Source organism: Triturus cristatus, chromosome 3_1 (assembly GCF_964204655.1).
Source record: "Triturus cristatus chromosome 3_1, aTriCri1.1, whole genome shotgun sequence".
Taxonomy (NCBI): domain Eukaryota; kingdom Metazoa; phylum Chordata; class Amphibia; order Caudata; family Salamandridae; genus Triturus; species Triturus cristatus.
In genome coordinates, this window is record NC_140583.1 from 515,719,921 (window position 1) to 515,747,710 (window position 27,790).

Consider the following 27,790-nt stretch of genomic DNA (forward strand, 5'->3'; position numbering starts at 1 on the left):
TACAACAACCGTGTTGTAACATCGTGAACCATTACATTGCAAGTTGTTACAATGACTTGCGATAGGGGGCACAAGGTGTTGGATTTATAATCCAACACCTTCCCTGCATGTTGCACAAACTGGAGTAGGGATAGTAAATTATACTATTCCTAAATCCAGCGCACCCCCTACAGCAAGTCTTTGTAACGACTTGTGATGTAATGGTTCAGGATGTAACAACACGGTTGCTGTGATGACCACGTTGTAATGGCATGCGATCTATCACATGTGTAGTAAAGTGACATATTCTAATCTAGTGATGTTGTATCTAGGAGGGACTAGTATATCAAAGATAGGTGCAGAAGAAGCATTTAACCAAGTTTTGGTCAAGATAAGAAGGTCAAGGTCATGTTCGAGGATAAGGTCAGCAAGGTCCACAGCATGTCTTGTAGCCGATCTGCAGTTGAGTAGCATGTATTTCAGATGGGATTTAGTGATAGATGGGGAAGTCTGATTAAGGGTAACTCACTTAAGTTTGAGCTTGTTTCCTGTTCTGTGGTTGGGCTTTGATTCCATGTGTGGGTTCACAAGAATGGATTGGATTTGAACCAGATTGTCTGTGATCTCAGAGTGAGATGAGTTATATGATGGGAGGAGAAAATGGATATCTTCGTCAGGTAGTGGATCTGTTTCTCTGATGGGCCGAGGGTGCATTAGGGTAGGGTAGAGTTCTTCAACTCAAGTGGGGGGTTTAAAAGAAGATGAGATCAGGTTGGTAGGGAGTTGTGTTTGAGGTAAGGTGATGTGATTGGTGATATGGTCTTGATTGTAACTAGTCGTTCTCGTACTCCTATTTGGCTACCGAATAATAGTAGATTTTTTTGTGACATGGATAAGGCTTTGTAAGTCTGCTTGAGCTGTTGTAAGATTTGTGTAATCTCATCCAATCTGGATGCTAGAGATGTGTGGGAACAGGTTGTCGGGTCCTGGGGAAAGGGGAAAGGAGGCAGGAGTGTTGATGCAGGTGGTGATGGAATATTTTTATCCAGTGAGGTACAGCGGAGGAGCAGTTGAGTAGGAGTTGGAAGAAAGCTCGAAGATGGGTGGAGGAGAACTAGAGAACAGGGTAAGAGGAAATGCAGGGACCTGTTGCTGAGTGGAGTGGGGGGATCAGATATTGGAATTATTATTGGTTGAGGCATGCAGGAGATCAGAGGTATAGTCCGGGTGAAGTAATGATTTACATGGCAATGTGACTCATGAGTGACTAATGTGGGTGTGGGATGTGGATGTAGTTTGGCATGGCGATTGATAGAGGGGGACTCGGGCCCACCTGGAGATGTAGGTGAGTCCATGTTGCATACAGGATTAGGAAGGACTTGAGAGGGAATGGATACTGTACTGGATACAGCTTTTTTTTGATGAGAAGGAAAGTTTCCTAAAATATTCTAAGGTTACAATTTGATGATTTAATGAGGATTGTCCCATTGTTTTAAATGGATATGGTAGCTTCTGTTCTGTACACCAATGAGGGGGCTATCGAGAGTCTTAAACCATGAGAAGATTTTCTGGATGAAGAGATCGAGAGCTTTCCTCCACTGAACGTGTCCTTTCATCAAAAGGATGAGGTCACTTATAATAACTCCTTTGCATAAGTAGGTGTCAGAAATAAGAGTTTCAGGATGAGCTTTGGAGAGTCATTCTATGTTTTAAGTTCGGTGTGTACGTAATTTTATAAGCATGTCTGCCTGATGGCTCCAGATTGGTATCAGTTATTATTAGTGGATCCATGACCAAAACGACCTGACTGTGGGCCAAAGGTGGAGTGGAGGGAGCAGTCAGGTGGGAAAGAGGGAAAGAAAGCAAAATTATGCAGTTGGGGTGTGTGAGGGCTGAGGGTAGAGAGTTGTCCTATTGAGGGCTTTTACCAGGTTAAAGTCAGTGCTCCAGAACAGGAGGCGTAGGAGACCTACGGGATTGAAACTAGTGAATGGTGCTATTCGGTCAGGTTTTGTGAATGAGAGGGTGATTTATTTCAATCAGAAACTTGTAGGAGGATAGAAATTTGTTAAAGATTGCCTCCCCTTTTTGTTGAAAGAAATTAGAAATCAGAGGCTACCAAAAAAATAAAAATGGAGGTTTGTTCAATGCAGCATAAGCAGCATAAATGCTTCAGTGTTTACTTACAGGAGCAGGTAGGAAATTTGCAAATGTTGTTATGACCCTGGGTGCAGGATCACGGAGCAAACGGTGCCCATGGTAGGTGCAGTAGGCACCATCATCACCAATAAAACAATTGAGAGAGTCCACATTTCAGTCATCGGTATTGACTAGAGATTCAAATATAGGTATGTCAGCTCTAATACAAAGTACACCAGGTGAATCCTATGTAAAAATATGTATTTTTAATGTGAAACTTTATAAACTAGACAGTTATGTATAATGATATTTTTTAAAACAGCATCAAACAATCTATTAATGTAGAATCCAATTTTAGATATACATACACCTCACACAATGCATCACGGTTAATGTAGTCCTTGCAGTAGGATGCTTTTCTCCATAATTAAATTTAGCAAATAACATGCACCAAAAAAGAAAGAAATGCCCCAATTAATGTGCTCTACACACATTATACCTACATTTTAACTATACCTTTTGACAATCGTACATGCTGATCTTTATGAGAATAGTAAACTTGTACAATGTCTCATAATAATTGTAGAACTATAATCAACTGAGAATACACATATTTTCTGCTCTGACAGATCCTCCCCAAAGAACCCGGTCCATACTAAGGGAGAACTATGAGAGAAGGATAACATTATTAAAGCTGTGACAAGAGGTTCTAATTCGGCAACAGGTTAAGATACCAATCTTTTAAGCTATTCAACCTGCGCAGAGATCTTATGCACCAACTGGAATACCAGTGCCCACACTTACAAGGTCAACTGCCACGCTCTCAAAAAATGCATGAAGTCAGGCCCACCCATCAGCCATTACTCAGTCAGAGCAAGCGCTCTAACCAAGGTGTATGTCAGATGTTACCAGAGGTACCATTAGGCAATACGACTGCATCTAAGCTCATGATTCAACAGAAACATCACTTGACCAGGGTTGAGCTTTGTCAGAGGATAGAGGAGCATTAAAAAGCCATGTCTGAAGGAAATAGAATAATTAGATCAGATATGTCCGAACTAACTACAGCAGTGAATGATCCACGGCAAGTTATTGTTGTTGACTAAGATGCAAATAGGTGCAGGCAAAGGCACACAGAAAAACACCTTCAGGCTATTAGGTGCTCTGTGGAATGGTTGACATCTGCAACAACAAACATGTGCCGACACTTAGCAGATATGCAGGTTAAAATGATTCCTCACAGTGAAGCTGTAGTCAGAAGCCTTGAACAAATCACCAATATACTTAAGGAAATGCAGATAGCTAATGTAGCCAACAGTTCTACCACAGCACTAGTTGACAGTGACAGGGCCTCAAGTGTTAGCAGTGTGTGACAACTGAGCCATTCATTAAAAGGAGTAGGAGAAACCATAGTGGGGAAGGACATGGCAGTGTAACTTGATGCCACACAGAGAAAGAAAATCTCACTAGAGCAAGACATAAATAATCATTTAAAATAAGGTTTAAAATTAATATTACATGTCAAAAAGTATTTAATTTTCTTGATTTGGTGATAATGAATAAAGCCTCAATCATGCAATTTTATTTGTGTTAATCATAAAAAATAATGAATAAGTGTATAAATATACTTTAAACGACCCAAAAATCTGTATGTCTACATTTAAGATTCGCTTGCATGTACCCCAAAAATAATTATACATTACATCAGTTCTACAAAGACGTTCTTCTGCAGCTCTTGCTGGATAACGTCCTTTTAACAGTACCCCTGGTATACTTGAGTAATACCTTTCTTCTCTTTGTGTGAGTAGATTCAGATACTACGTCAAGATACTAAATGATTTTGATAGGCACTGTCTCTAAAAAATGGGTACGACAGCTCAAAGCCCAACTTTTTAAAATGGTTATTTGTTTGATTAAATGAGTTGTTATTTTAAGTAGCTTTACCAAGCAGCTACCCATACTCCCACTCTTCTCTTGATAATCAGTCATGCAGTGCACAGTGAAGGAACATTTAGGAATCATGTGTTCTGCCTGGGAAATGTGCACATACCTGCAAGTTAAGTGAGTGCTGATTCTTCCTAGTTATAAATATTCACTCCCAGGGGAGGAGAATTTATAGGGCAGTCGGTGTCATACACACATCCTATAACATTTGGAAATTGGGCTATCAAATGTATCCTGCAATCGACCAGGGATGCTTGGGAATGTGATACTTGTGTCATTGATAATAGCATGGCATGGATGTTTTGTAAAATGTACTCTGAAATGCCACCTACAACAGCTACAATAGCCTCGTAAGTGTAGGCAACAAAGAACCTGAATGTGTGTAGGTAATGCCTGTTTTGTTGTTCTGTGTCCACCAGCACATCAGACAATTTTGCGTAGCATCTGTCTCTCTCTCGCATGCACACCCTGCATCCACAGAAGCAGAATGAGATGTTAGCATTCACCTACCAAGCCACCAAACCTCCTCACATCTTGAATTGCGCAAGAAGCAAAAAGACCTAGCTTTGCAATTAGTCTTCTTGTGGGACCATCAAAGTGGCCTGTTCTCAGGACCAGCCTCACCACCTGCCAACACTCACCTACTCAGCACCTGGATACCCTCACAGGTGACAAGCAGTGTTCCACAAATCCACCTTACATTAACTTACATACATTGTGTGTATAGTAGTGTAAAAATGACTTCACCCCGCGAGATGTGTTAGGAGTGCATTATAATCAAATATATTACTCGTGACTAATGTTAACAAGCATTTGCAATGCAATAGGTCTCGCATTTGTTGCAGTTGGAGCTACTGGCATTGTAAATGGCAGTGTTTTTTATCAATGTTTTTGTTTGCAGTGGAGTGATTATTTAAAAATTACACACTATACCATATTATAAGCTATTCTAGCAACTGTACAGTAAAGCTATGGCTATTTTAACGTAAAGGAGTGTGAATGGATGAATAAAAATACAAAAAACAGGATCTAAAAATTTACGATGGAATGTATAGCAGGGGACAGGGACTACCGATCACAACAAATGTACTTGACGTGATTGGGGCATCATATGCAATAAAAAAATCGGTAGTACGGGGTGTCAGCGACGCTTGTGCAAATGTTGTTCAGCTGGTGAAGTGGTCAGCTCTGTTTACAGATGCAAAGTGGTGAAAGGTGAAGTATTCAGCTCTGTTTGCAGGCACAAAGGGATGAATGGTGAAGTGGTCACTCTCTTCAGCGGTGAACATGCTCTTTACTGTTGCTCATGGGCATCAAGAGACTCTGCCAGGTCTGAGGCATTCCAGAGACTTTATACGACGGCTGGGGTTTGTAAATGAACCTACATTAAACACCACTAAGAGATGAAGCGATTTCTGCAACATCACATGATTTTTCTCCAAAATGTGTTTTTTCAGTTTTACTTTTTGGATTCCTGGGATGCTCTGGCATAAGATTCCCGGTTCCACCATGATTCATTTGGTACAGTAAATAAACACAATAACCAAAAATACTCTCAAACTGCAGTTTAACGGACACGTGGTTTTCTGTGTAACAGACAAACGCCTGACCATGGTCCCAGCAGGGGCACGTGCCACCTAATCTAGAGACACTTCTCTCACAGGAGTTGTGCCAACTCACCTGCAGCCAAAGCTATGGGTCACGGGAAAATGGGATGGAGAGTAAGGGGGGTACAGAGAGAGAGAGAAAGGGGGCACAGGGAGAGAGAAATGGGGGCATGGAGAGAAATGGCGGACCGAGAGAGAACGGGGGAAGAGAGGCTGGAAGGGTGAAAACGAAAGGGAGAGAGGGCACTAGTGAGGGGGGTACCGGAAGGGGAAGAAGGTGGACAGGTGTTATACATTTTAAAAAGCAGGTCTTTGGCAGTAGGTGATGACTGCTGGCAAGGACCAACACCCGGAAAGGAGGTTTGACATCCGAGCCCCCACTATTATAATGTGAAACTATCATGCAACTACAATATCACAAAAAGGTGCTAGTTTTCCAAAAACACATGACCCGCCTGATGTACACACTACAAGATTCTTATAAGTCCCAAGAACATAAAGACAAATTCATCTGGCACATTGGAAAAAAAGTATACTTTTCAAATAGCCCTCCGTATTAAATTTGCTCCATTTCTATGCTCGATTAACAGATATAACTACTACCCAATCAATGGTATTCAATTGATCCACCTCGGAAGAATGAAGGCTGAGGCAGACTTGCCGGGAGTGTAACCTCTGCCCCTTACAAGTGTACGTCTCACTGAGCCCTTCTGCCGGTATTGTGTTGGACAGCTGGTTACAATTCGATCAGTTGAGCCCCTTATGTGTAGCCTTTAAACAGAAACACAGCAAAGCCCGCTTTTGTATTCGCCAGATAACTAGGAAAACCAGCTATTCATGAGGCGCGAGCAGCAACTGGAGTCACAGAGATAGAGAGACCAGCCCTGGCTCCGCCGGTTATGAATAACTTAATATCCACGTACCTACCAAACATGAATGTGTCCTTCTATAATGGATGTGGTATACATGTAAAGTGCTCCAATACCTACGGATTGAGTTTGCGCTAAATAAAAAAAACTAAAAAATAAATACAAACACCAAACAGATCTGTTCCAGGTCAGGCAGCGGAGTCATAGTTCGCCCGACCCTTGTGAAGACAGAGCAGCCGTCCCTGAAAATCAGCAGGGCAAGGGCGAGGATGTGGTCCGTCGGCTAAACTGCCGACTTTGGTGCTGGGAACCAGAGTTTGAGCCCCGAGGTCACATCAACATCCTGTGATTCTGGGCAAATCACTTAATCTCCCCGTGCCTGAATGTGTAATGTAAATACAGTGCTCGTGTAAAGCGCTCCAATAAACTTCGGGTCGAGTTTGTGCTATATATATATGCAAAAAAAAACAAGTGCAAAGGCAAGTAACAGTACAAGGACATGTCACCAGCTAGTCACATGCACTCATAACCACACCTACAGGCGACGCAACAGCACAGTGAACCCATCCGCCCAACACCGGACATTATGCAACTTGCTTTTATATGGTGTACGCATAATTATACATTTGCCACACTTGCCTCATACCATCATCTCCTGCATATTTTTCCTTTTCTCGCATAATTTAGCCAACCCTGCCGGTTATACTATAATAAAGTAAACAAACTAAACAGTTCACAGAACTTACCCCAGTAAAACAAGCGTCTTCAAATAGGTCGTGTCTCCAATGAATGTTGCTGATTCGCCTTCTTTGAAAATGTTCAGTGCTGCACGTTTAAATAGAGCATTGGATGCACAAAGTAATTGCTAAAAATGTCCTAAAACATGCCGCCCTAATTATCGCTTGCCATGCAGCTTTTATGACTTATGAAGGCGTGGCGGTGGCGCCAGTAATACGCCTGCTCCCGATCACAACACAGAAAGTGAGAATTATCACAGCATGAGACCCCACAGTAATCATTAGCACAGCATGTCGACAGGCGCCCCAGGCTGCTGGAGCACTCAACTATAATTAATGCGCAGCAAGTCTTCCAGAGACAAGCACTCAACTGGAATTAACGCGCACAAGCTGTTCCACTGTGAAGCGCGTTCACAGACCAGAATCGGCTCGTGCCCAGACCAGAATCGGCGCAGCACGTCTTCCGGAGACGAGCACTCAACTGGAATTAACGCACACAAGCTGTTCCACTGTGAAGCGCGTTCACAGACCAGAATCGGCTCCTGCCCAGACCAGAATCGGCTCGTGCCCAGGTCTGTCTCCCTTGGGAGTAAACACGGCAACAATAGTCTCGTTGGCGGCAGCGCTTCGCGCTGCAACGCCAGCGAGACCTAAAAATGACAGTGGGGGTATTGGATATTTAAATATCTTCACAAACTAATGACATATGTATGTTTAGAGATGTAACTGATAGAATTGTGATGTTTGGGTATTATTATTTCATGAGAAATGTTTGCTAATGTGCTCCCAGATCATTGGTACAATGAGATGTTTACTAAGGAATAATCATGTTACTACTGTATTAATTACTAAAGTTTATTTTGAAAAATTCGCTATATTTGGGTACTGGGAAGTGCACACAATGTAACCCGTGCACATGTTACCTTAGCCTAACTGGTGAACAAGAGATGTATTTGGATTCAAGTTCACGTTTCCGTTTAATATTTGAATCTGCATTATATTCTTGCAGTAGAATTGTTGCATGTATTTTGTAAATCCCACTGCAGGTGGACAAGACTTTGTTAGTGAGAGAAAAGGGTCTTTGATCTTAGTAGATAGCAAGGTGTGTGAAGCAGCAACTGGTACAAGGAACGCGATAACAAGATGAGAGGAGAGTTCTCATGAGAGAAGAGATGACTAAGGACGGCTGAAGTAACGATTTATGGAAATGGAAAGGTGATGAACAGAAGCCAATGTGTGTTTCCAAATAAATGTCTGGACAAGCTTTAGTTTTTTTCTGGACTAAATTCCAAAACAAGGTGTGCAGGGTAAAGATATTTAATTGATGATTTTTTCGTGTTTGTGACTCATTTTTACAGCTTTGTGTCACAGGGGATGTCAGAAGAGTGACAGCCACCACGTGTTTCGCCCCTTTTACATGGCCAATGTGTGCTAGTAAAATGGAAATTTACTAATTACAGTTTGTGGGACGTCTTTTGGCTGTAACTGATGTTATGATGCAACGTAGTAAGGGATAGTTAGAATTCTGACTTAGGATGCCTTCTTTGATTAGTGTGGCTTTACTCTACTTGACACATGTTGGAGCTTCTTTTACAGAGGACTCTGACAGCTGCCACCTTTCTATTTTCCCCTTACTTTATTTTTATGCCTATTTTCAATGACAAATTTATGCAATCTGATGCTAAGATCTGTTTCCTCATTACGTACCCTAGCTATAATTGAATTAGTAGTCTTTTTGTGACATAGAGTAAATGGCTTCAGAGGATTTGGCTTCATACTATTTGCATTGTACTTCTATATAATACTGCTTAGACTAGTTTATATTAGCCGTGTATAAGTCTGAATTTGGAATAAACTTACTAACTTGAGACTTGGTATTGAACTGAGTTATTGTGTAACAAAATTGTCTACACTGTATTTGGAACCTGAAAAAAAAGTGTTTCCCCTTGCCTCTCATGTCACACAAAAAGATTGTCAACTAAGGTGCCGATTACAATGCGGCTCGTGAAGTCTCCAACCAGTGGTCCGAGCCTTCAGGACCACATCGTAATGGGCCACTCGGTTTACTTTCCGACTGCCTTATTATGATCTAGGGGGGGTGGAAAGTAAACTGGCGGTCATTCCAGCTGGCTTTTGATTGGCTCCAGGAGCCCGTCAGCCAGTTGGAAGCCAGCCAGTAATCTCATGGGCGGGCCTTTTTGCCCTTGAGATTACGAACGATGCACTTTTTCCAGCATTGTTTCCATGCCGGCCTGTCCAACATAGAAACCATGTTGGAAAGCATGCTTGAGGGCCCCCTAGTGCTTGCAGCCCCCGGTTAGGGGCCAAATGGGCACCTACGGTGCCCCCGTTGTTCCCTGCACCCCATGTCAGGCACCTTTAGGTGCCTGCAAATGGGTGCAGGGACAATCTGCACCTCCCATTTCCCTATGTGAGTATGTATTACAGCCGGTTTACAGCCGTAATGCATGCTCCTATAGGAAAATTCAGGAATGCAACCGTGTTCGGTCGCATCCTAATGAGGCGCTCGGGACTGTTGACCAGAGGTCGATCGGTCCCAGAACTGAGTCGGTGTTGGGCGGAAGGAATTCTGCCCAACATCAAACATTGCTCCTAAGTGTTGCTGTGTATTTGAGCCCAGGCTCCATCATGTTGTGCCTGCTTAGTGTTGGTTACAGATCCTCTATAAAGTAGAGTGTGGTCTGACTGCTTAACCCATACTTGAATCTATTCTTCTATTTGTTTTTATGACGTTAACCTAAATGTAAATATCCTTTCTGTTCTCCTCCTTCTCCTCTGCTGGATATGCAATTATACACATCCTCCTCACAGTTGCTTAGAGTGCTGCTGTTATTAAGGATTGCAATAAATTTTGGGCATCCTTATATAATTTGCACCTGATTTCTCCTTACCTCCCATGTCCCACAAAAAGATTGTCAACTAAAGGGCCGATTACGATGCGGCTCGTAAAGTCTCCAACCAGTGGTCCGAGCCTTCAGGACCACATCATAATGGGCCGCTCTGTTTACTTTCCGACTGCTTAATTATGATCTTGGGGGGGTGGAAAGTAAACTGGCGGTCATTCCGGCTGGCTTTCGATGGGCTCCAGGAGCCCGTCAGCCAGTCGGAAGCCAGCCAGTAATCTCAAGGGCGGGCCTTTTCGCCCTTGAGATTACGATGCACGTTTTCCAGCATTGTTTCCATGCCGGCCTGTCCGACATAGAAACCATGTTGGAAAGCATGTTTGAGGGCCCCCTAGTGCTTACAGACCCGGTTAGGTGCCAAATGGGCCCCTACGGTGCCCCCTGTTGTTCTCTGCACCCCATGTCAGGCACCTTTAGGGGCCTGCCAATGGGTGCAGGGACAATCTGCACCTCCCATTTCCCTCTGTGAGTATATATTACAGCCGGTTTACAGCCGTAATGCATGCTCCTATAGGGAAATTCAGGAATGCAACCATGTTCGGTCGCATCCTAATGAGGTGCCCGGGACCGCCAACCAGAGGTTGATCGGTCCCAGAACGGAGTTGGTGTTGGGCGGAAGCAATTCTGCCCGACATCGAAAACAGCCCCTAAGTGTTGCTGTGTAATTGAGCCCAGGCTCCATCATGTTGTGCCTGCTTAGTGTTGGTTACAGATCCTCTAAAAAATATAGAGTGTGGCCTGACTGCTTAACCCATACTTGAATCTATTCTTCTATTTGTTTTTATAAAGTTAACCTAAGTGTAAATATCCTTTCTGTTCTCCTCCTTCTCCTCTGCTGGGTTGCAACTATACACATCCTCCTCACTGTTGCTTAGAGTGCTGCCGTTATTAAGGATTGCATTGAATTTTGGGCATCCTTAAGTACTTTGTACCTGATTACCATCTGCTTCTATTGGATAGAAATTTGTAAGTGTAGTTTGGCGCTTTTGGAAACCTTTGTAATTTTGATGCAATGATGTCAGGTGTGCTAATTTTATATATTTGCCACCTGATTCTTGATCTGATTGTGTAGCATTGCTTACAGCAGTGACTCAATCGATTTCCACCAGATATTGTAAACCTGGCCTAAAATCCTTTACTTAGATTTCAACAAAGAGCAATTGTAATAGCAGTACTAAAAGTCTAAAAAATCAAAACCTCAGACCTCTCAGGAACTAGTGGCACACAATACAGAGTTGAACAAAACATTAGCAATGGTGACAGTTAAACAGGAAATCTAAAATCAATATTCAAATGTGAACTAATGATTTATTTATGGTTTCAAATAACCTAATTTATGAAAATATTTTTATAATAAGAAATTAAAGAGAGAAAAGGGACTTGCACCATGAATTGCGAATAACAAAACTCATACTGGCACATGCATCAAAAATATCGTTTGCAATTCCTTATTAGCGAAAAAAAAGGATCCCCTAATGAGGAATCGCAAATGCCTGTGCGTGTAGGAAACCCTAAAAAAATAGCGATTCCTAAACATTCCTTAATTGCGACTCGCAAATTGCGACTTGCAATTAAGGAATTGCTGCCCATTTATTCCTATGAACCTAGAGGCCATAGGAATTAATAGAAATTGCACGCGCAATTTGCGAGTACCCAATAGGTACTCGCAAATTACGCGTGCAATTTCAAGGGTCCAAGGGTGCCAAAAGGACACCCTGTTGCACTCCTGAAATTGACATGTGAACACATGTTGCGCACACACATGCCCCAAGGGCATGTGTGTGTGTAACCTGGAACTTTGAAAAATGCACTTTAGTGAATTTTTCAAAGTTTTCGCTATTTACCATCAGGTATAGTTTTCCGGTAATTAGCGGACCCTAATAGCAAAATCGCTATTTTAAATAGCATCTTGCATTGCATTCAAGGCATCACAATTTGCGAATCCTTAAATGCATTTGCAATTTGAGATTTTTGCATTTGGGATGATGCATCCCAAATGCAAAAATACCGGTTGCAAAGGGGCAGATACTGAGAATCTGCCCGTTTGCGACCGGTTTTTCCCTTGATGCATGCGGCCCATAGGTTCTACAGTTTATTTCCCTAATGCAGCTCCGAAATATTCTAAAGTTCTTGTCTGGTTTACATTTAAAATCCATCATCAAGACTAACATCAGTTATGAAAAGCAACTATACTATCATCAATTGCTTTGAGATGCATTTAATGTATACGTCAGGGAATGACGAGCAACCTTCCCAAATAAAAAAATTATATGAGACACCAATGATTCCCATCCAGAATAAAATAGCAAACATTGGAAAATATATTGAAAGCGTTCTATGTATAATGAAGATTGTTATAATAAAAATGCGATTATGCCAATGCTTTCATGATGAAGGCTAACATGCTGATTATACCTATATGCCAAATGCTTTTCATGTAGTAGAAACCTATGTATGTTACCACTTCTCCTACCCTTTTACTTTTGAACCATTTCCCAGTGCTAGTACTGATTTTCTGCTTGAGTTCTCAGCAAATGCTATCTTCTGCTGTGCAGGAAGGTTTGTGTTCTGAAAGCATCCGTTTAGCATCACTCCATTATTAACAAGCATTGGAAAAGACAACAGTTTGGCCTCGACTACAAATGTAATTTGCCAAACCAATTCGGCCCTAAAAATTGTAAAAAGCAAACATAAAGAAGTAGCACGGCAGCCCTGGAACTATTCTGAAGGGCACTTCTTTCAGACAGCAAGCCACATGTAATCAGACAAAGTGATGTCACTCAATAAATTAGTATTGAGGATGCATTACATCCTACTTTATGCTGTGTCGGGTAGAAGCAAAATGACACTTGAACAAACTAATGCATGAAGAGGGGTCACTGAATACCCTAATACGTATTTATAATTGAAAGTATTTTCATTATTAATTATGCAAACATTGAGTCCGGAGACATGACTAAAGCTGTCTCGAGGCCGGACGCAAAAAGGACACTACTGGTATGCTGGTTAGTGCTGGATGGGAAAATAAGTGTTGTCATTAAGACACAGATACCCTGTTTGCCACTTTATGCTCATATTCTTTTTTTTTAAAACCCACTGACCCTCTAACCCCCTCTAAACCTAAACTGGCTTTTTTTAATAACCCTTTTTTGCATTCTCAAATGGCATGTTTGTTCACCTTTAAACATCCTAGACTCGACCCACCAGATGATGAGGGGTATAAGGATTAGAGGAGCATGAGGATGAGTATGTGGAAGAGAAGGTGGAATAGGGAAAGGGAAAAGAAAAAAAGGAGTAAAGAGAAAGTGGAAGAAAAAGAGAAAGAGGAGAAAAAAGAAAAAAAGAAGCAAGGGGTGGGGACTAGCAACACGAGAAAGAAGTGGAAGAATGTGAGGAGGTGGGAGGGACAGAAGGCAAAGAGGACATAAGCTGGAAAATCCGACACAAAAACTTCAATGCAAATCGGTCACGAGCTGCGTGCGCATGCAAGAAAGCAATTAGTAATTCTGGCACCCATCAACCCCACACCTAAACCCACCTATCTAGTAATCAGGCCAAATGGGAGCTATGAAACTCATGTGATGGACTTGGATGTTTTACATGGTTTTGTGTTTCCTAAAATCAGTAACAGTCGATAACTGAGGACAAACATCAATAATATGGGCTCTTAGGTTAAATTGGCCAATAGGTGTAGTAAGAATGAGCGAGGAATACTTGGGTCAACCAAAAAGAATGCAGGGATAGCATACATCTACTACTGACTATGTCATCATCTTTTATACATTATTAAAGCGTGCTACTAGGTTTGACATTTTAAAATATACAACTCAATGCAACTATTTCCTACTTCAATTTGGTTTCGACATTGATGAGTAAAGCATGCAGTAAAGAAGAAGTGATGCTGTCCAGATGATGAATGATAAATATTTTGATACATTGGAAGTTAGCTCAAAGCATCCTAAAATTGTTCCCCATTGATTTCAAGTAAAAGCAATTTAATACAATGAGATTAATTGAAATTAGATATTAAAATGAGAAGGAACGATGTATGTTAATCTGCCAAAAGGCAAGAGAAATGATAATTCAGTTGAAGCATCTGAAGCCAGCCATGTAGCAGAGTGAATTGGACCATTACAAAGCATTTTGAAAAACAAATGGACTTCAAACTTGTATTTTAGTGGAAAAAATTAAGGCAAGTTTCTGAAAATGGTTGGTTGCAAAATATTGACAATTTATATATTTTTCAAAATGTTGACACCATGTCATCACTTTGATATATTTCTCATTAGATCAAAGAAAGCAATTAATTTCTCATTCCGCTCTAGGAATTAAAGGAATTCGGCAATTCCGCTTTACTCTTCTAACATGGATTTCCGGTCAAATTACGCCAATCTCTGTGTAGTGGATTTTTTTCCCCATTCGACCAATGTGATGACAACTGGAACAATTCGAGGCTCCAGCAAGCGAGCTGGCAAACGAGAATAGGCGTCCCCTACCGCTAGCGGGCGAGGAAGAGGTCACAGTCAGTCAATAACTTTATTTCGGCCATTACGGCCAGAAAAGTATCATATACATACAATGCAATGCAACCATAATAACAATCAATTATAAAAGCAGACCATTATAACAAAAGGCTTTTCCTTCTAGTGCTCCAAATTTCCTAAGACCCTGGTAACATGTGCATAAGTAGATAGATTTAGGACCATCTTGCAGAGGAGGAACCTGAGGTCGCAGTCAGAGGGCTGCTCCTCAAGTTGATTTTCTACCTGATCACCGTGTGTTGCCGTTTGCACTGATTTACAGCACGGAACACGCCACCGACACTAAATCACAGAGCAACTTGCATTTTTCTAGCTCGTTTTCAGAAGTTCACGGAATCTCGCAGAATGTTTATGTAACTCTTCAGAGTTGCATAAAATTGTATTTAGTTTTTGTTATTCCTGCTTTATGGTGTCACCTGTGTAGCACTTCAGTACAATATGTATGTAAACCAAAAGCTCCAACTACTCTGTGTAGCTTCTATTGATGTATTATTTGTCTCTAATAAAGCTGATCAGTCCATCTTTTTGGCAGTACTACATTTTTGAGGAATTCCTAATGGCTTACTATGTTTGTTAATACATTTATATGAGATCACCTGGAAACTAGGCCAAATGCATTAATAACGTTGCATACTCCGAAACATTCAAATTAATAACACCTTGAAATTCATGACCCTTTATGTTTTTGTAGACCATAGTGATTTAAGGGCAATTTTCAAACCCATTTGCTCATTTATTCTGGTGTTTAGTGGGAGGACTTTTACGGTCTGCTATAAGTAGATGATAGTATTAGATTAGATTTATTAGATTAGACCTAACATCTATACTGACATGTTTCAAAATTTATATTGATGAAGTAAAAATCTCCATTAATATTACTAAATGCAAGATGTTAGTAATTTCAAGGAACAACAATTTGAAAAAATTAAAGAACTAGGTGCTTGGACAGTAGTCACTTGTAAAATTACATAGTTTTATTTGGGACATAATGCTCCATTAATTTATTGTGAAAAAAGCACATTAATAAAAATATCTCAAAAGGTTTGTCTATAAGAATGGGGCAATGACTGCTTATACAAATATGGACAACTAAATAATGGGGTCATTAAAGACAATCTCAGAAACTAAAATACCAGCTTGTTTTGAACTGCCTGTGATATGTGCTTTTTAGCAATTTTAATGCTATAGAAGGCATTATTGGGAAATATTATTTACCGGTTCCATGCAGTCTTCCTGATAAGGCCTTAACACAAGTGTGAGCTTTAAGTATGATTAGGTCTAAAGCCAATGTTCAAGTTTCGACTTATTGGCATAACCCTGTATTTCTGCAAAAAAAACAACATTCACTATTGTATTATATTATGATATATTGCATTAGCATTTATGTGGGGATTTGCACATTCCTCGAGAGGCATGATGTGCTTTCTCAATTCTTCCACAAGTATCAACCCTCATGAATTCTTTACTTATTGCAGTGTGGACATGACAAGGTCTAAGGAGGGCCCTGATATTTCATTTGCTTTCTGGGTGCCCATCAGGTGTGTGGCTAAAAGCATGTTAGTTGTAGGTGGTCCCTTTTGGGAGAAACAGTGAGTGCTGTGTACCTTTTAGTGAACAAAAGATTAAAAGAGAATAGTTTTGGTTGTGTGTTATTGTGGACATAATGAGGGCCAGCTGACAAAGCACTATATAATGTGTGTTTTCATTAGGAACTAGGTCTCATGATGTTAGATTTGACAACCTTAGGACGGTCTTCCCCCGGACTTTTTGCCTCACTCCTCCATTTTTCTAATCTCATTTTGGTTGGCCTTTGGACTCTGCACACTTTACCACAGATAAGCAGTGCTACAGTACTTATGTTCGCTTCTGTTTACATGGTGAAATTGGTTTACAACCAATTGCCACATTTAATTTCCTTGTAGGTCTCTAATAAAGTGGTACTACATATACTCAGGGCTGGTAAATTAAATGCTTCTAGTGGGCTTGTATTACTGATTGTGCCACCTTTAAAAAATATCTCAGGTCTACCACTGCAGCCTGTATGTGCAGTTGTAAGCTGCCATTTCGACCTGGCAAAATAACTCTTTTTAATACAAAGACATCACCCCTAGGGTAGGCCCTAAATAGCCCATTGAGCATGGTACACTGTATTTAAAAAGTGCACATGTGCTTTTAACTTTTACATGTCCTGGTAGTGAAATACTCTTAAATGTGCTTCTCACTACTGCAAAGTCTGCCTCTCGCCTTAGGATTATATTGGTTTAACTTATTACATCTGATAAGGAATAATATTCAACTGGGAGCAGGTAGGAATGTCAAGTTTAGTGTCTACAGAATTGTAATTTAAAACTCTCTATAAAGGTAAAGTTAGGTTTTAAGTCACACTTCTGAAAGTGCCACTTTTAGAAAGTTGTCATTTTCTTGTCCCAGCTACTTGGTGCCTGCAGACTGTATTCTGGGTAACATGACTAGGTGTAGCTGCCAGTTGTTCTCTGTGTGTTTCTTCCAGACAGTGAGACAAAGTGGCAATAGTTGTTGGCAGGATGGACCATCTCTGATATGATGAGGAAGAAGAGCTGCGCCTTACCTGACTTGCACATCACAAAGCCTCTGCCTGAACACACTCACAATGGGTTTGACACTAGTATTTCGTGATCCCAGACAAGCTGGGGCCAGGGCAGGGAGGCAGGAAACTCCAAACATCATATGAGGGTGGAAACCTCCATAACCTTCCCCTACTACAAAGTGGCACCAGGTATAAATATTGAACCCTCAGACCCAATTCTTCAGGATATCTCTAGATCTGTTGAAGACTCAGAAGGACTTCCCTGTTGCTCTGCTACCTGTGTTAAAAGTACTGGACCTGCACCTTGAACCCAGGACCACCAGACTGGCTCTAAGGGCTAGTTGGCTGGCCTTCTGCTCAGAGCCTCAGGGACAGAAAAAGATCCAACTACCTTGAACATGGCATCTGCACTCTGTCTACTGTAAGTTTTGCTTCCCCAAGTGATGCTACTCTAGTCTTGGACCCTTGGAAGTGGGCCTGAAGGTGCACTGCCAGTCCAGCTGTGGTTCTGTGGACAGAACCAATGAAGCTCGATGCATCTCCTTGCAGCTTCCCTTCAGAACAGCTCCTGTATGATGTATCCCGACGCAGGACTTCCCACTGCAAGCCCCTAGTTGATGGCATCTTTGACGAAGATACAGGACTTCGCATCACAGCTTCCTAGGAACCACCACTGCATGACGCTTCTTTGACGCATCATCATGCAACACTCCACATACCAGTATTTAAGGTACTTTGTTCAGGGAGCCTAACTGGATACCGGTAGCAGGTACCTGCTCCATCGTGGTCGGCTTCAACTTGCGACTTTGTACTGTTCCGGCACAACCAGAAAACCACAGTTGGTTCTTTTTTCCACTGTTTTCACTTAAATCTTTAAAATTGCATATTTACGGTTGGATTAATTGAATTTTTGTCATTTTGGTTTCAAATAATTTATTAAATCATACTATTTTTCTGAATTAGCATGGGATTTTTCTTGTGTTGTTTTTTTAAATTTTATTACTGTTTGAAGTGCGGCATAAATACTTTACACATTGCCTCCAACTTAAGCCTGACTGCTTTTGTGGCAAGCTGTCAGAGGGTTAAGCACAAGTTAATTTGGGGTTTGCTTGTGACTTCACCCTGCCAGGATTTGTTGTTGCTGCTCAAGAATGGTTTCACCCCCCTCAACCGCTAACTCAATTTCCTACACATGATACTTGACTTTTTAAATAGAATGCTTTGCAAGAGAGCTAAACAGTTTGTGAGAGTGATAGGCATTGCCAAGCATGCAATCTGTTTTTATTAATTCAGCATTGATTTTAATAGTTCTTTGGTTGGGCTTTTGGCAGCCAAAATGCTTTAGAAGTACTGTGATTTATTATATTTTTAATGGGAGCTTTGAAGACCCAGTATTGTTTTAGTATCATATTTGTTTCTTTCTGTTCAGCTATTTTCTCTACAGTCATTTATTTTTATATTTATCTTCAAACTGAGCTAACTTGCCTTGTGTTGTGGTTGCTTGTGTATTTAGACTTTTATGTGAACCGCTTCATAGAAAACCTCAGTAAGCCAGCCATTAGATGGGTTGAATGACATCAATGGATGCAATAGTCATGTCAACAAGAATTCTGCCTGAAATGAGCTTTGTCAAAAATTTTCTGTGGTCTGTTAGAGTAGATGTATTTGGTTGTGGTTAATGGTGCTAGCACTGTTGATAAATATACGCTGAAATAAATTATAGGTGCCTGCTCCAGGTAATGGGTTATATGTGTTCAATTGTTATAAGGTTCTTTGAGGAAAAAATGACATCAACACTATGGCCTACATCATGTGTGGTTTTGGTGACAAGCTGGTAGTAATTGAACGGTTATTGGGTAGGCCTATGGGCGGCTGGAGATCCATTGTGTAATACCAAGTGTTCAGTTCGCCAAGGATACATTGATTCATGCAATCATTTGAAATTTCTAATACAGAGTACAGGATAGTGTCCATGAACGTCCCTTTGTCTGAAGGTGGTTGGTAGATTAAAATGAATCATGTGGTGAAAGTCAAGAGTAATGAAAAATCAATAAGTAAGGATTCACACTCCGGAATTGAGAGTTCTTTAATGAAGGTCACTGCTACGGAAATTTTGTAGACCACACCTGTTGTTCGGTCACTTTCTATAGAGTGTTAGGTATACTTAGGGTAAGGCCTCACATACATTTATTGTAGTGACATCTCCCATCCAAGTTTCTTGATAAAGGGAAGGTCCACATTTTTAAGTAACTTAATATGTCACATCTGTGGGTTCCATTTCTTCTTAAGGATCAATAATTTATAAATATGCAGGACAAATGATTATTGATGCCATTGACAGAGCAAGGTTTCGTAGAAAAGAGACTTGCTCGGATGCAATCCACTCGTTTAACTACTAACGAAATTATTAACAAAAGATGCGTGAATAACTAAAACGTACCACATGCACACGTGGGTTAGTGAAGCTTCCGTATGTGTGTACTAATGTGGATAGCAATGAAGACGGACTAATACCGCTGTAAACAGGGAACTTATGAGCGCATGCGTCAACTGCATCTAAGCAGTATGACGAATTAACGCTTGGAGGGAAATTCTGGTGCATGAGCAGAAGATACAATCAATCAATCAATCAATCATTTGTAGAGTGCACTACATACCCGTGAGGGTCTCAAGGCGCTGGGGGGGTCTGCTACTGATAAAACAGTCAGGTCTTGAGTAGCCTCCTGAAGGTCAGCAAGTCTTGGGTCTGTCGTAGGTTCAGTGGGAGGATGTTCCAGATCTTGTCGGCGAGGTGGGAGAAGGACCTCCCGCCGGTGGTTGTTCTTCGGATGCACGGGACGGTGGCGTGTGCGAGGTCGGCAGAGCAGAGCTGACAGTTGGGGATGTAGAAGGAAAGTTGCTTGTTGAAGTAGGCTGGGCCGGTCGTTTGGAGTGCCTTGTGTGCGTGGATGAGGAGCTTGAAGGATATCCTCTTGTTGATGGGCAGCCAGTGCAGGTTTCTCAGGTGGGGGGTGATGTGGCCGTGGCGTGGTACGTCGAGGATCAGTCGTGCCGAGGCATTTTGGATACGTTGTAGTCGTTTGATGAGCTTGGTCGGGGCTCCCGCATAGAGGGCATTTCCGTATTCGAGTCTGCTGCTGACGAGGGCCTGGGTGACTGTTCTTCTTGTGTTTGTCGGGATCCACCTGTAGATCTTGCGCAGCATGCAGAGGGTGTTGAAGCAGGAGGAGGAGATGGTATTGACTTGCTTGGTCATGGAGAGGGTTGAGTTGAGGATGATTCCCAGGTCGCGTGCGTGGTCAGTGGGTGTCGGGGATGCCCCCAGTGCCGTTGGCCACCAGGAGTCGTCCCAGGCTGAAGGGTTGGAGCCGAGGATGAGGGCCTCCGTTTTGTCTGTGTTCAGCTTCAGTCGGCTGGTCTTCATCCAGTCGGCGATGGCCTTTATTCCTTCGTGGAGGTTGGCTTTGGCAGTGATGGTTTCCTTGGTGAGGGAGAGGATCAGTTGGGTGTCGTCGGCATAGGAGATTATGTTGAGGTCATGCTGTCTGGCAACATGTGCGAGCGGGGCCATGTAAATGTTGAACAGTGTCGGGTGAGGGAGGAACCCTGGGGTACGCCGCAGATGATCTCGGAGGCTTCAGATCGGAATGGGGGAGGCGGACGCTCTGGGTTCTGCTGGAGAGGAAGGAGGTGGTCCATTCCAGGGCTTTGTCTCAGATCCCTACGGCGTGGAGGCGTGCATGTAGTGTGCGGTGGCAGACGGTGTCGAAGGCGGCGGAGAGGTCCAGGAGGATGAGGGCTGCTGTTTCACCGTTGTCCAGCAGTATCCTGATGTTGTCGGTGGTGGCGATTAGGGCGGTCTCGGTGCTGTGGTTGCTGAGGAACCCTGACTGGGAAGGGTCCAGGATTCTGTGTTCTTCGAGGTATCGGGTTAGCTGTCTGTTGACGATCTTCTCGATGACCTTGGCCGGGAACGGGAGCAGCGAGATGGGCCAGAAGTTCTTGAGGTCTCCAGGGTCGGCCTTGGGTTTTTTGAGTAGGGCGTTGATCTCGGCGTGTTTCCATCTCTCTGGGAAGGTTGCGGTCTCGAGGGAGAGATTGATGACATTGCGCATGTGGGGTGCGATGGAGCTGCTGGCTTGTTGAAGATAGGGTGCGCGAATGGGTCTGACGTGGAGCCGGAGTGGATTGTGCTCATGGTCTTGATGGTGTCATCGATGCTCACGCTGGTCCAGGCTAGCAGGGGGTCGTGGTCGATGGTGTGCGGAGAGTCTGTTGTGTTGCTGTCTGTTGGGGCTGTCTGGGAGTTGAAGCTGTCGTGGATGTCTGCTATCTTGCGGTGGAAGTAAGTGGCGAGGGAGCCGCACAGGGCTTGCGACGGCGGGATGTCGTCGGTGTTGGAGCTGGGTTTGGAAAGTTCCTTCACAATGTTGAAGAGCTCCTTGCTATTGTGTGCGTTGTTGTCGAGGCGGTCTTTGAAGGAGGTCCTCTTGGCAGTCCTGATGAGGTGATGGTGGTTGCGGGTGGCGTCCTTGTGGGCTGCGTGGCGCTTTCCGGAGTCTGTTCGCTGTGCCATTTCTTCTCTAGCTTCCGGAAGGATCGCTTGGAGGCTAGGAGTTCTGGGTTGTACCAGCTGGCCCTCTTGCTGGTGTCTCTGTGGGGGGGTTTCTTCAGCGGGGCGAGGGTGCTGGCGCATTCATCGGTCCAGCGTCTGAGGTTGTGGGCAGCGTCGTCGGTTTTGGAGGGTTCGGTGGGTGGGCTGAGAGCGAGGTTTGCATCTAGTTGGTCTTCGGTGATTTTTCTCCAGCAGCGGCGAGGGATCTGTTGGGTGCGGTGGTGTGTGGTGGGTTTCTGGAAGGAGAAGTGGATGCAGCGGTGGTCGGTCCAGAGGAGTTTGGTGGTGTGGCTGAAGGCGACGTGGGGGCTTGGAGAGAAGATGGGGTCAAGCGTGTGGCCTGCGGAGTGGGTAGGCATTGTGACGAGTTGCCTCAGTCCGAGGTTGGTGAGGTTATCAATCAGGGTTGTCGAGTTGCTGTCGTTGTTGTTCTCCAGGTGAAAGTTCAGGTCTCCGAGGAGGATGTAGTCGGTGGAGGTCAGGGCGTGCGTGCTGATGAAGTCGGCGATGGAGTCGCTGAACTGGGGTCAGGGTCCGGGGGGTCTGTAGATGAGGGTGCCTCTGAGGGGGGATTTGGGGTCTGTTTGGATCTGGAAATTACATGTGTTTGGCGGTGCTGAGCGTGTCATCGGTGCTGGTCGAGACCCTGATGCTGTTCTTGTGGACAATGGCTTTTCCTCCTTTGACTCTGTTGGTGCGGTCTCTGCAGGTGATCTTGTAGCCGCCTGGGATGGCTATGGCGATGTCGGGTGCAGAGGAGTCGTTCATCCAGGTCTCTGTTAAGAAGGCGATGTCCGGGGATGATGTGTCGAGCAGGTCCCAGAGCTCAACGGCGTGTTTGCGTGCGGAGCGGGTGTTCAGTAGGATGCATCGGAGGTGGTTGAGGTCTTTCTAGGCGGGTTGTTCAGCAGCACTGAGGCTGGTGTAGCTGCAGTTCTGGCAGGTGAAGGGACCGTGTGTGCATTTCGGGGTGGCCTTGAAGCAGGTGTGGGTCTGTCAGGGGTTGAGAGCGGGAAGTGTGCTCGCCAATTTAATTGGGTTAGACCAGAAGATCGCGTAAGAATCTCAAGGAGGAAGAGAGTGTCAGAGAGGGGTGCGGCGCAATCGTCGGTATTCTAGAGAGGTCAACTATCCTGTCCTCAATCCTGTCCTGAAGTCTTTGTCTTCTGACCTATCCCGGGGGACCCTCACCAGCCCTTTGGTAAATATAATTTCTCGTTATTTGCTGATGTTCTTTTCTCTCTTTCCTCTCCCTTTCTGAGCATTGATCATTATATGAGTCCGAAGTATATGTGTAGTGATTATGAAATTGAATTTTTCTCTCCTGTATGTTTTAGATGGTTTCACATGCATTTAATTTAGATAAAGATTTAAAACTTTCCTGAGTCTGTGGTTATTTACTTTGAATAAAAGAACAGTCAACTAGTTCAACTAATGGTCCATTGACCAGAGGAAAGAACTTCTTGATCAGTGAAAGGTTAGTTAGGAATATTGAATAATTAATCTTAAACATTGTGAAAATTACAAACTTGACCCCAGTGGTTTTACGCACTGTGAGTTTATGGGCCCAGGTGAGTATATGATAGTGGAGTATCTGTTGTTGTTGAACCGCTGGATCCCCATTACAAGGTTGTGTTGTTCCTGGTTAATTTTGATGTGTTCATGATTGCTCTTTGTGGAGTGGCCATAGTGAATAGGGGGAAGCACTTGATCGGGTCCTTTTAGTTGAATGGTGGCCAGGGGTTAACCACTTTCGCGATTGGCTATCTGGTTTCAAATGTTACTTGAGTGAATAGATTATGACATATGGTAGTTCTAGTGGTGGTTACAGAGGTTGATAGAGTTGTACTGCAAGGATTTAATTGAAAGATCTAAGGCCTCATTTAGTTTTAGTCTTAGTTGCTCTCAGGGGCTGCCATCATTATCTTTCTTGTGTCTGAACACTTCCGGAGTGATGGAGAACTTGGGTATGCTCTCGCTGTCTGTATTTGATGATTCTTGGTAAATAGGTTGCTCCTGAGTTTTTTATGGCCAATGGGGCAAGCTTAGTTAAGGTGTTGAGACTGGTTTGTTGATCTCATCCAAAAGTGACAGTAGAGATTTAATAAAGTTAGTGATAGGGAAAAGATATGATGTGAAATTGTTAGTGAAGTTGGCAGTACTGAGTGCAGTGGAAGAGATAGGATGGTTTCCTGTTATAGCAGGAAATGTGTGAGCAGGAATAAGTGGAGGTGAGAACTGTAGACTAGAATAGCTTGATCTTTTTAGATCTTCAATAGAGGAAGGTAGGTTTCAGTTCTCATGGTTTGGTATCTTGTGTGGTGGCTCTTATGGAAAAGAGTCCTGTTATGGTGAAGGCAGAAAATCATCAGCCAGAAATTTGTTTCAGTTATACACTCTGAACAATAGATGTAATAACTGCTGAAAGTGTCAACACTTTGGGGGTAAGCAATGGGAGCGAGGGAGTGGTATAGTAGGCGTGAGGGTAGAATGAAGGAGTTACAAGCTTTAAGGGAACAGTGAGGCATGGGTTGATAGTGGGGAGTTTGTTACTGGGAGAAATATATGGAATGTTGAGGAATGGAACGTTTGAAGGATATATGGGTAATAATAGCAAGGAAAGGACTTTTGGAAAGGGAAACAGAAATAGGATGATTTAGATCCTGGGTAAGTAGTCTAAAGAAAGTTCATCATGGGAAGGCAGAAAAGCATTTCTTCAAAGGGTTCAAGGCAGCCGAAGGAAGTTGAAATGGTGTTTGGAGATCTTTCTTCTTTATGAAATATTTTTGGTAATCTGTTCAACATAGATGGTCTTCTTGTCTGTAGCTAAGTGGCTTCCACTGGTGGGTGGGGGTAAAATTAGGTAATCCTTTAGGAGAAAGCAAATAGCCCCGCATAATATTCCCGTAATGCTGGTCACCATCCTGGTGGTAACTATGGGTGACAACCGCCTAACTCCAGAAACCATGTTACCTACCTGAGGGGTATATCTACCCTATACAGATACCATAGAAACCATACTGGTTATTGTATGGTTGTTCCGCAATGAAACAACAATGTTGCCATTCTGAAGATGCCCTACAGAATCCGCGTGCCCATGTTGTAGTTCTTTGATGACCACACAGATATAAATGTGTGACATGAATGAACGGGCCTCTTATCCTGTTGCTTCCAATATGACCCGTAAGCCGATCACGTAAGAAGTGACAGCCAAGGATTCTTTTAATGATTATATTTCTTGATTTTTATATGGCATTTAGGCATTCATTTGGTGCCAACTTGCTCACATCAGCAAATATAGTCTACATTCACATACAAATTTACATTTAAAGTGGGGCATATAAAGGATCTCTGGTCTGTTATGTGTGTTTTTTATTGATTATATTTATTTATGAACATTTAGTCAGTGCGTAATCTTTCCCAATTTTTCCACATTGGGAGTAAGGGAGCAACAAGTTAAAATTATTCAAGTAGGATTACACATTGGGATGAAAGGAGCCAAAATGGTAACCCAGGCTAGAGACCACATCCCTAGTGTGCAGTCTTCGGGACACAGGCTTATATTCCTGTGGGTTAATCCTTTTTTGGGGTTGTTGCAACTTTCTTTTATGCAAATTTGAAAATCATAATGCAGTCCTCCACATGGACCGGGAAAGTGTTAATCCCCTAAGGATTTAGGTGCTTCATTCCTGCGCCTGGTCAACATATCAATGCATTCAATATTATATGAAGCACATTAGGATCCACATAGAGGAAAGAGAATATTTTAATATAAAACCATGAAGATTTATTACAGTAAATGGTTTACAGAAATCAAAAATCAGGTTAACAACAATTTATAATCAAATGCATATTCTTCAATACTAAGAAATGTAAATCTTAAGAAATAGTGGACGGCCCCCTCAAAAGGAAAGGGCAAAGGAAAGTCAGTCCTTTCTCGTGGAGAACACTCTAAAGCATCTTGCTCTGTTCTGCTCTATTATAATCTGTCCTGTTCTAAAGGTACACAATACTAACATTTTACCTAACTGCACTCAGCTCTCAAAAGACTTTCCAATTAGTTTAAAGCAAAATGATACAATCACATACTTAATAGGTTTCCAAGTTTTCTCAGAATACAAGCATCTCTCTGCATCCTTCAAACTTACACTGTTTGTAACAAGATAAAATAGATTGCCTAATCCATTCTGCACACTGCAGGTGTCTTTTAAAGTGCTATTCATTAACACTTTCCACAATAATCACAAAGAAAAGAAAACATATATTCAAATGGGAAAGAAGGAAAAAGAACAGCGAGTTCAATAAATAGAACTCCAACTTGCCTAGAAATTAAATGTTCACATGAAACAAAGCAAATATGGCAACCAATGTAAACTAATTTATAAATTCCGGTTTTACATTAGCTTTAATAGACTTGACATGAATAAACATATATTCTCTCTACATTTGCAATACTATGCTTCAATACCATGGTAATGCAAAACATTTAATAAATAAAAAAGCTTCAGCAAGTTCAATATCATAGTCATCAACATAGGTTAATCGTCTCCCAAGCCAAGTCCTGATTCCCTACAGGGAAATCAGAAAATTCCAATCATAGTGTAAGCAGAAAACACTGCAATGTAGCTGAAGTGATTTGCGCTGAAAAGGTGAGAGGTGGGTGGTGATGGAGGGCAGACCGGGGCTCCTTAATCACAACCCTATCCCCAGCCGTGTTGGAATTACAATTGCAAATGGTTTTCAGCAGGTTTTGGTTTCCACAAGTAATATCCGAAAACAAGTTTAATAACTCATTGTGTTTTGTAGAGTGTGAGAATGTTTGAACGATTTTATTAGGATCAGGGGTGGGGGAATTCTGCACTGCTGGTGGCATTGGCAGTGTTCTGGAAACTCCGAGTTCTGGCCAAATACAGCCAACCGCCGTTTTGAGGTCACTAACGGTAATCTGGCGAGCAAGGTGCTCCCCCTAGCGCGATCCGGTGAGATTTGCGGTCAGAAAGCTGCTGCACGAGTAGGAAATCTATTAGAGCAGCAGCAAAATCAACTGAAGAAGCAGCTCCTTCTGGATTGATTTTTCAGCATGAAACAAGCTCCTGGGGCTAAAAAGCAGCGCAACCTGCCTAATCCCACCCTTTTGCAGGACTCATCGGAATCTTGCAGAGTTTTCATGTAACTCTGCGGAATTCTGTAGCGTAAAACTTTATCAGGATCCCCCACCAAAGGCATCAAAGGTGTCCTTTCATAAATCTATATGGGCCCCTTGGAATCTGGACCTATGATCTGAATGAAAGTTTAAAGGAAAATTGTAAGACCTGTTTCTGCTGCCACATCTACCTCAATATTGACCTCCCCAAATACGATTTGGAAGATGGGAGAGACAATTTCTTGAGTGGACATGAGCCATTAGCAATTGAAACAATAATGTTGAATTGCATCCAGTATTTCCTGGAGCATTCAAATATTCACTGTGTGTTTATATTTCTCATTGACACTGCACACTGTAAAATGTGCACCGTTGCTCTGTGTTGAAATGTAGTTCTCGAGAACTTTTCAACGCTTTTCCTACTGGCTCAGTGCAAGCTATTCTTATATGAGCTTTTTCGTTGCTTAGGTAACCAGATTTGTTTCGACACCTCTGATGATAATAGGTCAGAAGGGAACTCATCATAATATTTCATTTAGGGGATAGTGCTAGGATGATGGTATTGTATGATGTTTTATAATGCTGAACTGTGATTTGGCAATGTGTAGCTATATTGGCTCACCCCATGCTGACTGTATGACTTCCACTGCTTTCTATGATCAAAATTGTTATAAAAGGTGTTCAATTTGGGGCTTATACAGATATTTTCGAGTCTCTTCTAAGGAT